Genomic DNA, 12790 nt, shown 5'->3' with positions numbered 1-12790 from the left:
TAGAAAGGATGCGGATGCATTGGAGTGGGTTCAGCACAGGGCAGCAAAAATGATTACAAGGCTGCAGCACATGACCTATGAGGAGAGGCTGAGGGATGTGGGCTTATTTAGTTTGCAGAAGAGGGAGGGGTGATTAGATAGCAGCCTTCAGTTTCTTGAGGGGGCACTCTAAAGAGGAGGTAGAGAGGTTGTTCTCTGTAGTGACAGATGGCAGAACAAGGAGTAGTGGTCTGAAGTTACAGAGGGGGAGGTGCAGTTTGGATATTAGGAAAAACTATTTCACCAAGAGGGTGGTGACGCACTGGAGTGCATTACCTAGAGAGGCGGTGGACTCTCCATTCCTAGAGATTTTTAAGCCCGACTTGACAAAGTCCTGGCTGGGATGATTTAGTTAGGGTTGATTCTGCTTTAGGCAGGGGGCTAGACTGGGTGACCTCCTAAGGCGCCTTCCAGGCCTAGGATTCTATGATAGAAAAAAGAGAGAGATGTCAGAATATGCAGATGATACAAAATGTGTTCAGAATAGTTAAGTCCAAAGCAGACTGCAAAGGGATTTCACAAAACTGAGTGACCAGACAAAACAATGGCAAATGAAACTCAGTGTCATAAAAAAACAACCTTCCACACAAATCTCTACATGGCTGGACTTCACTAAAACAAGACAGGAGATATACAATGCACACTTCACTTTTCTACAGAAGAAAAAGGACTGTAAACTACCTAAACTCCTACTTGCCATATGGGGCCACAATAGTTAACGATCTGGAACTGCGTGGACAGCTCAAGAAATAACCAAAAGGCTTAAGGTTATTCAAGGCGTTCCACCAGCGGCAACAATCTGCCCCAGGTTTTACCCCGCAACCTGTGTCAGTGTCTCCGGGGCCTAGTCCAATGAAGTTTTCAGGGTGGTGACGAGCTGCTTCCGTTCCCCAGAAAGGATGACAGACACAAGGGATCAACTTAACCACTAAACGTTTTATTGAGGGAGAAAGGGTTCTTTTTATAATTGAATATTTCTTTTATATTAAAATGAATTACTTGTCTTTATATACTAAAAAATACAACTATTTAACTCCCTTACTTTCCTAAGCCTAGCACAGGATTAAAATGCTTATAGACTAATAGCCTTCAATATAATGTAGTATCGCAATAACCAGCACTACTCTAATCCCTCCTACCACTTACTTGGGATCCGGAGGTATGCATAATGCTCTTCTGCGCGTGCTGAAAATGGAAGAAATTACAACAGAACTGTTTATATGTTATATTTATATCTCCAGCTCTTCCTGAGGTGGCTGAAGTCGCTCGACCCTAAGCCCAATTACTTCGGGGAGCAGATGTTGTAAATATTTATATAAAATTTACCTAAGCTAAGCTATAGGTTTTATGTTAAATGAGTTGCCCTGCTGACCAGGCAGGGGAGAGCTCAATAAATGTGTGGGATTTCCCTTTCTGGTACTTTCCCTCAAATGTAATAAATATGGGGTTTTTCCTTTTTCCAAGGTTATCCCCTAAAATGGTACTGCCTATTTCAACCACCTTGTTATAGTAGCCCTTTATTGCAGAACCAATCCACCCTTAATGGGTTAAAATGCTGGGGTTATCCCAGTTAATGAGTTTGCCCACGGCCGCTCTACCCCTGCTGAATAGCGGGGGAGCTAACAGTTCTGTATACAATAATGACTATAGGCTATATATCAATCTAGTCTAGTCTTCTATTTGCATGTATAGTTTTAAGGCTAGGTCAATAAGACCGGCCTCCTGTGCTTTACAGATGGCAATAGGAAGTAAAGGTTACAAAACATAAGACGCGTCTAAGTTAAACACTCTCGGGACCCCTAGCTCTACCATATGCGTAACAGCAACATGGGATAACAATTAACAAAGTAGCTACTAAACCTGTTACAGACAACAGGAAAAACAAGTATTCTATTCCCATAACTAACAGTAACAAACTAACTATTCTAAATGCTCATGTCAGTGGAGGTTTGGTGGTATTAAAATACCTCTGCAATCCCGCTCTGTCTGTCCGGGCGCTGGGCCCGTGGATCTCTTATTTAGATGGTAAGAAGGGATGACCCTCACGGTGCGCTTTTATGGCAGCCGCGGACAGGCCAGATAGGAAAGCAAAGGAACAGAAGAGAGGCCGGGGGAAAAGACCAGCGTGGTACACAAAACCCCCCTGGCTAAAAAGCAGTCTGTGTTTCCACTGCCGGCCTGCAGGGGTCGGCGGCTGAAAAAGCAAGAACGCTTCTGTGGCTCACCCAAGCAGAGCACCTGCCGGCGCGGTCTGCCAGGTGAGCCGCCCCAGGCAAAGCTCTGGGGCTTTCAGAGTGATTACAGTTCAGTTCTTCTTGGCTGGAGCTCTTCGCAAAGGCTTCGACGGCCCACGGCAGCTGGGGTGCGATGACTGACACGCCGCTCTGCTTCTGCCTTCTCCGCTTGGAATCTTCGGCTACAGGCGAGAGTCCAGCTCTTAGCTCAGTCTTTTTAGATCTTCTTGGTCCGCTCCTCTCTTCGTCCTCCGGCGGACTGCCTGGCTGCGGGCTGAGCTCCAGAATTTATAGAGCCAGGGCGGACCTGGTTGGACACCTCCACCTGCCAGGTCCGCACCTGCATTGCCCCGGCAACCAGGATGCACATTCTAACTGAATATTCATGAGCATCTTTTCCTAACCTATCAGAGCGTAGAATTTTAAACCCACGCTCATAAATATTCATAGACCTCATGAATATTAATCTTAACCGGCCCTTCTAACGGCCGTCCTGTATACCTTACATTATACCTAATTACCTAAACACTTTAATAGTATATTTTAAAGTAATTTTTTCTTTATTTTTGTTTTATTCTTAAACGGATTGACAGAGAATAAAGTTAAAAAGATAAAAGTAAAAACTTTTTATTTTTAAATTGCTCGATTTCTCGAGGCTGCGTGGAAAGGGTAGTGGAAGGCACACAAACCTCACAGCCCATGGCCAGGGACATGTTCTCTTAAAAGAGGAATTTACAACAATAGTGGTACCCTTAACTCACCCAGCAATATTGCCAATCTATCCAACTGCACACACAGCCCAGCAAAAAGTCTGTCCTTTCTCGGGGACTCTCTTTTTGTCCCACCACCCCCACAAACTTGCTACAGTTTTGTGGTGATCTGGAAGCCTCCTTTTGCTGCCTCCGACTCAAGGAATACTTCCAACATGACACGGAACAGCGCACTGGCCCATGGCACTCTCCCACCTACAGTACAAGAAAAGGAATTCTTCATGGATTCCCCCGAAGGTCGAAATGACAGACTGGCCCTATACATGCAGTGCTGCCACCAATGTGTACAGGCAGAAACTGTGGCAAAGCGGCATTGTTTACACCATAACCTCAGCCATGCAGAATGCAACACCATCAACAGCCTCAGAAACAACTCTAACACTATCAGCAAAGAGTCTGACAAAGGAGGTGCTGTTGTCATCATGAATAGGACAAACTACCAAAAGGAGGCTGCCAGGAAACTCTCCAATACCACATTCTGCAGGTCACTGTCCTATTATCCCACTGAGGAGTGCACAAAGAAACTTAACAGCATCAGCTCAAGACCCTCCCTACAAAAACACAAGAACAAATCTACACAGACATGCCCCTACAATCCCAACCAGATTTATTCTATCTACTACCCAAGATCCATAAACCTGGGAATCCCAGAAGCCCCATAATCTCAGGCTGTGACACTCTCACTACGGCTACATCTACACTAGAACGCTACGTCGAAGTACCATATTTCGAAGTAAGGAAATATGCTACTTTGATGCATAGTGTCTACTCACCCTTCAGACCCAGCGCTGTCGACATTCAATGTCAAAGTAGCCATAAGCTACATCGAAAGGGGCCACCCTAGATGCAGAAAGGGAGCATCCACACACACAAGTGGCCCCATTCAAAATAAGTGGCCAGGAAAGCCCGCGGATGGGGTCACAGGGTGGACTAGCCCTTCCAGGGGAAGAGCAAGTCACCCCTTTAAAGGGCCCCTCCCAAATGCACTCGGCCTGCACAGCGCAAGCCCTGCTTTGGTGACACAAGCCTTGCAGAACCCGAGCCCACTGATATAGACATCCAGCAGCTCCAGCAGCAGCAGCAACTGGAAGCCATCCAAGCCATCTCCTGTAGGACAGGCACCCTGCAAGATGCTGTACAGGCTGCTGCCCAGCAGCTCCTGGCAAGGGAGTCCTCCCTGGGTGCAGAAGGGGATGCCCTGACCATTGGGCCCTCCTGCTCCCCCTGCCCCTGCCACCAGGTGCTTCACCATCTCTGGAGCTACCCCACCAACTCAGAGTGGTGGGAGCACCCAGTCATGGGGGAATTGGATGATGACAAGTGGCTGCAGACCTTCTGCATGTGCCGGCAGACCTTCATGGAGGTCTGCCAGTGGCTGACCACCCCCCCGAGGCACTAGGACACATGGATGAAGCGTGCCCTCATTGTGGAGAAGAGGGTCACAATTGCTGTCTGGAAGCTGGCCACTCCAGAAAGCTACTGCTCAGTGGGTCATCAGTTTGGCATAGGTAAGGCCACAGTTGGGGCTGTTGTGATGGAGGTAAGGAAGCCTGGGCATGCACCCACTGGGGGGCGCGGAGGGGGGCCCAGGTAGGAGGCCAGGGAAGGACGGGCTGGGGAGCCCGGGTGGGGAGGCAGGGAGGGGGTCCTGGGAGGGAGTGGCTGGGGGGGGGTCTGAGTGGGGGGTCTGGGAGGGGGGCCCAGGAGGGAGGTACCACGGAGGGAGCCCAGGTGGGGGGCTAGGGAGGGAGGTGAGGGATGGGGAGCTGGCGGGGGCCAGTCTGAACTCTGCACGTCCCATGGGTGCCCAGGTCCCCTCCCTGCAGGTGGTGCATGCACTCAACGACCTGCTGCTCCAAAGGGTCACACAAATCAGGGACCTGGATGCAGCTGCAGCAGGATTCGCCACTTTCGAACTGCTTCAGGGCACTCAATGGAACCCATATCCCCATCCGCACCCCACAGTGGCAGACGCTATATCAACAGGAAGGGCTACTCCGCTGTGGTCCTGTAGACCATGGTGGACAGCCAGGGCCACTTCCAGGATGCGTATGTGGGCTGGCCCAGCTGCACCGATGACTACCACAAGTTCCACAATTTGGGCCTATGCCGCCAGCTGGAGGCGGGGGCCTTCATCCCCCAGAGGGAGATCCCTCTGGGGGACTTCACCTTTCCCTTCTGCCTCATGGCAGGTGTGGCCTACCCCCTCCAGCCCTGGCTTATGCACCACCAGCCAGGAGCGCTACAAAGCCCAGCTGAATCATGCCCAGCAGGTGGTCTAGGAGGCCTTTGTGCAGGGGTGGATGGTCAAGGCCAGAATGGGCTACCCCCCAGCAGGTTGCCACCCCTAGCCACCAGACCCACCAGGAGGGGGTCTGGGTCTGGGTCCAGGAGGCCCTGAGGGAGTACTTTGCTGAGGGAGTACTTTGATTGGGGGGCCCAGTGAGCACCACCCAGGCCACCCCTGGTGGGCCTATTGCGTGCTGCCTCCACCGCACACATGCTGCCCCCCACAAAAAAAAGCACATGTACCATAGGGGTTTTGGAAAAATAACACTGATTTCTTGTTAACTAATCAAAATGCTTGCCTATGATATTGGAACAATAAACAATAATACCATAACTATGTACATTGGGGGGGATAACTATATACACGGGGGGAGATAACTATAATACATGGAGGGGGCACACGGACAGGGCAGCCATTGGCCCATCATTCTTAGGCGGGGGTTGACAGGCTCGACCCCCGCCTTGCCTGGGTCGCTGCCTCGCCCCTTGTCCAGGGCCCCGGACGAGGCCAGCTGGGGACCAAGAGGATGGGGAGGTATGGTCGGGGCAGGTCCTCAGCCCAGTCATTGGCCCTAACTGGCTCCTGCCCGAGGGCGGGGTGATGTGGGGGCTGGCAGGTGGGACAGCAGGCAGGGCAGCGGGTGGGGGGGCAGCTGGGCCACCAGCTCCTCAAAGGAAGCAGTCACCCGGTTAAAGGTGGCCATAAAGTCCCACCAAGCCTCCCAGTGCCAGGTAACCTCCTGTTTCTCGAAGCAGAGCCTCCACTCCATGATGTCTGCCTGGTGCCAGAGGGCAGTGGCCACCTCAGGGTCCAGGGATGTGCACCTCTGGCCCCAGTGGGGATGGGCCCGTCCTGGCACTGTCAGTGCCCCCAGGCCGTCATGGTCTGGAGATCCAGAGAGCAGGGATGGGCTGTCTGGGACCATGGATGGCACCATGCTTTCCTGGCCCTCAGATGTGGCAGTTGTGGAAACAGGGAGGAAGAGAAAGGGAGGCTGTGAGTACTGAGACCTGCCCCATGGCCCATGCCCCCCATCCCTTCTTGGGTGTCTGGTCCCTGTCTCCATCCCAGGTCCCCTGTCAGTGCATGCAGTGTCCCTGTGGGCAGCCCCTTCATGTGGTCCACCCCACCAACCCCTCGTCCTGGGAGCTGGGTGTGGCGCTGTCCACAGGTGCAGATGCTGACAGGCACTGGTGGCCGTGGCACCATCCTGGGGCCTTGGTCTGCCCAGGCCCTAGTGGGCTGGGGTCTGCTGTGGGTGTGTGGGTCCCTGGTCATGTATGGTGCCCCTGCCCCATGCCCTGGGGGTGTGTGGGGTACATATCTGAAAGTCCACCTCCATGGTTGGGGAGGCCCTTCAGGACCATTCAGATGGTGGGGCATCAGGTCTTGGCTCTGGCTGTGGGGGTGTGGTGCTGGCCTCTGGTCCCGACTCCAGCTCCATGTCCTGCTGGGGCTCCTTAGGATGTAGAGGCCCTTTACACCAACATCCCACATGAAGATGGACTTCAAGCTGTTGGGAACATTATCCCTGATGAGACTTCAGCACAAATGCTGGCAAATCTTTGTGGCTTTGTCCTCACCCACAACTATTTCAGATTTGAGGACAATTTGTACCTTCAAATCAGTAGCACTGCTATGGGCACCCACATGGCCTCACAGTATGCCAACATTTTTATGGCTGACATGGAACAATGCTTTATCCCCCAGTGCCCCTCCTCTGCTTGCAGATCTTCATCATCTGGACCCATGGGAAGGAGGATCTCGAAAAATTCCACCGTGATTTCAACAGTTTCCACCACACCATCAACCTCAGCCTGGACCCAGTCCACACAAGGGATCCACTTCTTAGACACTACTATACAAATAAGTGATGGTCACGTAAACACCACCCTATACTGGAAACCCATGGACCACCATGCTTACCTAAATGCCTCCAGCTTCCATACAGGGCACACCACATGATTCATTGTATATAGCCAAGCACTAAGGTACAACTGCATTTGCTCCAATCCCTCAGACAGAGATAAACACCCACAAGACCTTTACCAAGCTTTCCTGAAACTATAACACCCACCCAAGAAAGTGAAGAAACAAATTGATAGAACATGTACACAGAAGCCACCTGCAACAAGACAGGCCCAACAAGGAAAATAACAGAACACCACTAGCTATCACATAAAGCACCTAGATAAAACCTCTCCAGCGCATCTTCAGTGATCTACAACCCATCCTGGACAATGATTCCTCACTCTCACAGACCTTTGGAGGCAAGCCTGTCCTCACCTACAGACAGCCTGACAACCTTAAACCAATTCTCACCAGCAGCTATAGACCACACCACAGTGACTCTAAACCTGGAACCAATCCCTGCAACAAACCTTGGTGCCAACTCTGCTCACATATCCACACCAGTGATACCACCACAGTACCTAACTACATCAACCATACCATCAGGGACTCTTTCATCTGTACATCTACTAATATAATATAGGCGATCAAGTGTGAGCAATGTCCCACTGCAATTTATATTGGCCAAACTGGACAGTCTCTATGTAAAAGAATAAATGGACCCAAATCAGATATCAGGAATGGTAACATATAAAAAACCTGATGCATCTGATGAAGCGGGTCTTTGCCCAGGAATGCTTATGCTCCAAAATATCTGTTAGTCTATAAGGTGCCACAGGACTTCTTGTTGTTCTCAAAGATACAGACTAACATGACTCCCTCTGTGATCTAAAAACCTGTAGGAGGACACTTCAATCACCCTGGACATTCAGTAACAGATTTAAAAGTAGCCATCCTGCAACAAAAAAACTTCAAAAAACAGACTCCAAAGAGAAACTGCAGCGATGCAATTCATTTGCAAATTTGACACCATCAACCAAGGACTGAACAGAGACTGGGAGTGGCTGGCCAATTACAAAAGCAGTTTCTTCTCTCTTGATATTCTCACCTCATTAGCTACTGCTAATGGGCCACATCCTCCCTGAGTGCATTGACCTGGTTTCTCCTCTCATGATGTTCATAACTCCACATTAACTGCTGATAATGGGCCACATTCTCCATGACTGAACTGACCTTGTAAACTCTGGCCCCTCTTGAGTGGGTCTCCTTCCTTTTCATAAGCCTGTATACTTAAACCCTTCTGTGGAACTCTCCACTCATGCATATGATGAAGTGGGTCTTTGTCCATGAAAGCTTATGCTACAAAATACCTATTAGTCTATAAGGTGCCACAGGACTTTTTGTTATGATGAATGATTGCCTGCTGTATTCATTCCCTCTGAAGCACCTGGCACTGGCTAAAGTCAGAAGATAGGATACTAGGCTAAATGGATCTTTATGTGTAATGAATGAATGCCTGTAAAGGGTTAAACCCAGAGATAGTAGGTTCTGTGTTGGCCAGCAGCCAGGTAAGCCAATAGACAGAGAGAGGGGGATTTTTGAATTGAAGCAGTTACCTGCTGGGAGAGTCTTTCGTGTGGCCAGAGGAGAGAGACACAGAGATGGTTTAAGTCTTAATCAGGCTTGGAGGACTTCAGTAAATGTCCAGGCCTCAAAAGAAATCTGGACATACAGATATGTAATTAGAAATGAAATGTTTAGTCAGATGCAGGAAGGCAGAGTTGGTAAACTCAGAGAGCTAGTAGGTAAGGTCCCATGGAAAGCAAGACTAAGAAGAAAATAAGAAAGTGGGCAGTTTTTCAAAGGGACATTATTAAGTGCCAAAAAACAAGCTAGTCTGCTGTGTAGGAAAGATAGAAAGTATGGCAAAAGACCACCTTGGCTTAACCAGGAGAGCTAGCATGATCTCAAAATCAAACAGGAGTCATATAAAAAGTGGAAACTAGGACAAATTACAAAGGATGAATATAAGCATTCAATACAGATATGCAGGGCAAGACTAGGAAGACAAAGCCACAAAATGAGCTCAGACTAGCTAGAGACATAAAGGATAACAAAAAGATGTTGGGGGGATTGGGTATTAAGTGCGGCTTAGGACAAGTTGAAAGGATGACCCATGCCATGCAGGAGGCATTAGGGAATGTATTAGAAAAGCAAAAGCAGTCACGAGTGGAGAAGCTTCCTTTGGTTCTGGTAGCACTTAGGAGGAAACCCAGGTTGAACTCACATTTGTCCCCATACCAACTATTTGGTACCCGAATAATCCTTCTCCGATCAGCCCCAGGGGACAACAGACCTCTGGAGGATGACCCTGAGGACTGGATTCAGTGGTATAAAACACTGGTGGAAGAAAAACTCCATTTAACCCATCAGCTGCAGGAAGCCATGAACAAAGCAAGGGCTCGGATAGACATGGGGTGGTGGGAGGTGGCTCCATGGGATGTTGGAAGCAAGTTATGTATTGTAAGTTCTCAACCCGGCCCCTTCAAGCCAAATGGGAGGGCTCATAGCACCAAATGGGAGGGTCACAGTGGCAACCAGGAGTCTCCAGGCCCTTTTGAATGGTTGGGTCCCAGGGCAGTTGCCTCATTCCTTCCACCTGCCTCAGGGGGCCTTGTTTTTTCAAGCTCCCTTCTTTCTACCTACCACCAGAAAGAAGGAGCAGGTGAGTTAGCAGGAAACTGGACAGGCAGGAGTTTGTAGCAATTCTGTTCGGTTTCTGTCAGAATTTCCTAGAAATTCCATGGACTGTTTTGAATTTGGGGTTATATAAAGGATAAGGGGCTGTTGACATACCCAACAGCAATCTGCCTCTGTTCTGAAGAGAAAAGAGGAGAGACTGTAGGACCAGGGTGGACAATAAGCAGCCCATGGACCAGACATGATTTGCCAAAGTTAGCTTCCAGTGGGCCGCCAGTGCTGTATTTACCTGTGCATCTGCAGGTATGGCCTCTTGTACCTTCCACTGGGCACAAATTACCATTCCCAGCCAATGGGAGCATCAGAAAGTGATCTCCAGTTGGCACCACTTCCCGAAGCTCCCATTGGCTGGGAACAGTGATCCGCAGCTAACAGGAACTGCAAGAGGCCATACCTGCAGACACACAGGTAAGTAAAGCACTGTCAGTCCTCCAGGGCTAGCCCCGGTGAACAACCTTCACCTTATTGCCCACCCCTCTTATAGCAGGTGAAAAAGAAAATTAGGAGATGTGCCCTCCCAACCCCCTCAAAAATTCAAAAAAGCTTTTCCACAGGCCAACAACAATCACAGCTCACAGACCAACAACAATTTTTACACATGACTTTGAAAACACAACGGTGGCCTGAAACTTTCCTTATGCAGAAAAAAATAGCTAGCAAATGTGACTACAAACTGTACTTCACTTTTGGGCCTCCATAAAAAGGGGAAGAATGGTTTTTCTAATATGGGGATTACTGTGGAAAGAGCAGAGTCTCCTCTGTTTTTCTTTTTCAAAAGACGTTCTTTTGAAAGAGAAATATGCAAATGAGGTGCCACATATGTAAATGTGCACCTCATTTTCATTTTTGATTTTCCTCATTTGTGTACCTCTTTCAAAAGAGGAACGCAAGTGTAGACGCACCCAAGAAGTTCAAGGTGAGTTAGATCCTCAGCTGCTGTAAATTAGTATAAATCCACTGAAAGCAATGGAGCTACATAGTTTACACCAGCCGAGTCACTAGCCAAGCCTTTGTGTTTACAAAACCATTTAATTAAAAAAAACCCTGTTTTCTTTTGTGATCATCTGTCAATTACAATTACAGGTTTCACAAAAAGTGAAAAAAAAAGCCAGTGCTGAATTATGATTGAGACTGAGGAAAGCATTTGTCTTTCACCTTTTACATCAAACCTTGAGAATAATATCTATTTAAAATGAAACCTTTCTGACCTAATCACTGGACAGAAAATATGTAGGGGACCTAACAGCACCCAGAGACGATTTTCACTGAATTTGTAGATTCACTTACCTAGTACAGGTTGAACCTCTCTTGTCTGGCAACATCCACAGCCTGGCAGCTGAGAGCTGGGGCTGGCTGGGAAGCCGATGGATGGGGCCAGCAGGAGAGCTTGTGGCCCAGGACCAGGCAGTCCAGCAGCTGCAGCCAGCAGTGGCCCCTGGCCAATGGCCAGAACTGGGGCCTAGGTGGTGGCCCAGGGGCAGGGAGTCCAACAGCCTGGGGTGGCAGCAGAACCAGGTTGGTGGTCTGGTGTAGGGAGCCCAGTATCCAGAGCCAGCAGTAGAGCCCAGCATCCAGGAAAGGATCCCATTCATGAGGCTAGCAGCCCCACCAGGGGAGCCTGGAGGCTGGCAGCAGAGGGAGCAGGACTGACATCCCCTGGTTCATGGAACTGCCTTGTTTGGAACTGGGCCGGTCCTGAGGGTGCTGCACTACTGTACACCAAATCCAACTTTGGCCCATGCTATTGTTAAAAGGAGAATATATTTTTTATATTTTGTAAAATATTTTAGTATAAACACGCTAAAGGCCTGATCCATGAATCTTTCTACTGCCTTACATTGAAATTGGATCTTGCCCTTCAGCTTCAGAAAAGGGCAATTTATTTTTATATTGAAAGCAAAGAGTATATTTGAAATACTGAACAGCCTACCTCAAACTTGGGCTGCAATTGCAGTGACTATTTCAATAGCTATTCTATTATCAAGCTCCATTTTGGAAGTGTTAATATTTGTCTTTCTCAACCACATTGGAATGAAACTTGGTATTAAGGAGACACAGATATGAACTATTATTAAAAAATTTTAAATCCCTTAAGCTACAATTTACTTGTGGGCAGCAACATCATTTGGCACAGGGCTCATTCAGTTATTTTGCAAAGCTCTCAATGTAAAAAGTTGAATGGGAAAAAAAGAAAATAGAAATGCATTGTTGCAGGCATTCAGCAAGCCTTTTAAGTAATTTTAGAAAAGATTGAAACAATAGAACTATTTAATGGGGAAATAAGCTAATGTGGATGTTAGCAGCAATATTTTTCATAATTTTGCTGCAGTGCTATTTTATTGTTCACAGAAGCTGCGTCTACACGTGCACGCTACTTCGAAGTAGCGGCACCAACTTCGACGTTAGGCGGCGAGACGTCGAAGTCGCTAACCTCATGAGGAGATAGGAATAGCGCCCTACTTCGACATTCAACGTCGAAGTAGGGACCGTGTAGACGATCCGCGTCCTGCAACGTCGAAATTGCTGGGTCCTCCATGGCGGCCATCAGCTGGGGGGTTGAGAGATGCTCTCTCTCCAGCCCCTGCGGGGCTCTATGGTCACCGTGGGCAGCAGCCCTTAGCCCAGGGCTTCTGGCTGCTTCTGCGGCAGCTGGGGATCTATGCTGCAGGCACAGGGTCTGCAACCAGTTGTCAGCTCTGTGTATCTTGCGTTGTTTAGTGCAACTGTGTCTGGGAGGGGCCCTTTAAGGGAGCGGCTGGCTGTTGAGTCCGCCCTGTGACCCTGTCTGCAGCTGTGCCTGGCATCCCTATTTCGACGTGTGCTACTTTGACGTGTAGACGTTCCCT

The sequence above is a fragment of the Carettochelys insculpta genome, chromosome 18 (assembly GCF_033958435.1).
Source record: "Carettochelys insculpta isolate YL-2023 chromosome 18, ASM3395843v1, whole genome shotgun sequence".
In the NCBI taxonomy this organism is placed as follows: Eukaryota; Metazoa; Chordata; order Testudines; family Carettochelyidae; genus Carettochelys; species Carettochelys insculpta.
The sequence above is the reverse complement of the archived record's forward strand: the minus strand, read 5'-3'. Positions refer to the sequence as shown.